Genomic DNA, 2,212 nt, shown 5'->3' on the forward strand with positions numbered 1-2,212 from the left:
TTACCCGCTGGCTTGTTCCTGCTTGCTGCAGGACCAAGTGCCACGCCGTTCGAAGTGGTAATGAGCAGAGGCGTAGTAGTAAAATTTACGTTTATTTTCTGAGTTTTTATGTTTCAACATTTGATTTAACATTTCAGTTGGTTAGCCTTTGGCTCTTCATCTTTGTTCTAGTTAATTGGTTATTCTAATGTGATGATTGCGTTTAGCGCTAATTTACAGGATACCCTTTGTGGGATTGTTTTGGTTTGAAATTAAAAATTTGATAACCTACCTACTTGAGCACCTAACTACTTAAACTAGGTTGCCAAATCACGAATGATCTGGTGGTTTGATCGCAGACAGGCGACCCTGAACCTTTCCAGCGTGGAAGTCTTTCGCTCCTCGAGTGTTTGAAGACCGGCCAGGTGGTGAATCTCAGAATTACGAGTTCGCGGTGGACTGTTAAGGATCATTCTGAGGATCTTGTTTTGGATCCTCTGAAGCTTTAAGCGGTGGCACTTAGCACAACTCTCCCAGATTGGCATACCATACTCAATAGCCGGCAGAATAATTTGCTTGTGGACAGCAAGCTTGTTTTTAAGGGACAGGGTGGACTTCCTGTTTATCAGAGGGTAGAGCGACCTGATCAAGATGTTACACTTGGTGGATGTCTTGTCCACATGGGATCGGAATAGCAATTTGCTATCGAGGGTGAGACCAAGGTAGACTACTTCACTTGACCATTCAATGGGAGTGCTATCAAGATGGATCTTGACGTTAGCAGGCGGAACAAGCCGAGGTGAATACGAATGTGGAAACAGAATGGTTTGTGTTTTAGCTGCATTGATACAAATCTTCCAGCTCTTAAAATAGTCGGACAAAACATCCAGGCCTGATTGTAGTTTATTCGCCAGAGCACGGATCACTCGACCCTTATAGATGATGGAGGTGTCATCTGCGAACATAGACAGGATACCACCACCCGGCAGGGGAGGAACGTCTGACGAGAAAATGTTGAATAGGATAGGCCCAAGCAGGCTGCCTTGAGGGACCCCTGCATCAACGTTGAACGTATCAGAGGGGACATTGTTCAAGTAGACCTGGAATGATCTGCCCGACAAGTAGTTTTTGATGATCTTCACGAGGTAGATCGGAAAGTTGTATCGATGCAGCTTGTACACTAGACCATCATGCCAGACATTGTCGAATGCCTTCTCGACGTCCAACAATGCCATGGCAGATGTATTGGAAACGGACTTGTTCCGCTTGATGATGTTAGTAACCCATGCGAGTTGGTGGATGGTAGAGTGGCCTTTCCTAAACCCGAATTGCTCTTTGAGAAAGATGTTATTTTCATTTGAAAACACCAGCAGACGGCTGAGTATCAATTTTTCGAATAGCTTCGAGATGGAGGACAAGAGGCTGATGGGGCGATAGCTTTTGGCACTGGTAGGATCTTTGCCAGGCTTGTGTATTGGAATCACTTTGGCTAACTTCCAGCATGCAGGGAAGTAGCCAAGCTCCAAACATTTGTTGAAGATAACGGTAAGATGGTTGAAGAAGTCAATACTCAAGTTTTTCAACTCGAGGTTGACTACACCATCCACACCCGCAGCCTTCATGTTTTTAGTACTTCTAATAGCTGCTATTACCTCATCAGCCGATATTCTACTATGATCATGCACTACTACGGGGGTGTCAGCGACTCTAGTCATTGCCTCCATTACGGCAGGCCCATGGGGGCTCACCATGGTTTGACCAAGATTATGTGAAATCACAAAATGTTGGCCAAGAGCATTGGCCTTTTCAACTGGGGTTATCAGTAGGGATGGGTCTAAGTGGTCAACAGAGGAAAGCGGAGGGATCGGTCTCGACTTATGTTTCAATATTTTGGTCATCTTCCAAAATGGTTTGCATAATCTGGGAGAGAGCGTATCTTTTTGGTAAAATCGTTATTTCTGAGTTCTACCATCCTGGCCTGGATAATTTTGGTTAGTCTATTGACATTGGTCTTCAAGTGGGGCAGCCCAGAACGCTGGAACTGCCTACGGATGGTGTTACGGAGCCTGATAAGATCTTTGGTTGGGCTGTCAAGGTTCAGAGTATGACTCACCTGTCTGGATGCTGGTACGTGCTGCTCCTTGGCACGGGATATCGCCTCTTCGATGGCTTGCAGACACTGATCGACTTCTTCGTACGACTCCGATAGGACGTCGTAATCGATTGCTGTGTC

This window comes from Ochlerotatus camptorhynchus, unplaced genomic scaffold, assembly GCF_037179485.1.
Source record: "Ochlerotatus camptorhynchus isolate MF236.1 unplaced genomic scaffold, CSIRO-AGI_Acam_v1.1 ptg000284l, whole genome shotgun sequence".
Taxonomy (NCBI): Eukaryota; Metazoa; Arthropoda; class Insecta; order Diptera; family Culicidae; genus Ochlerotatus; species Ochlerotatus camptorhynchus.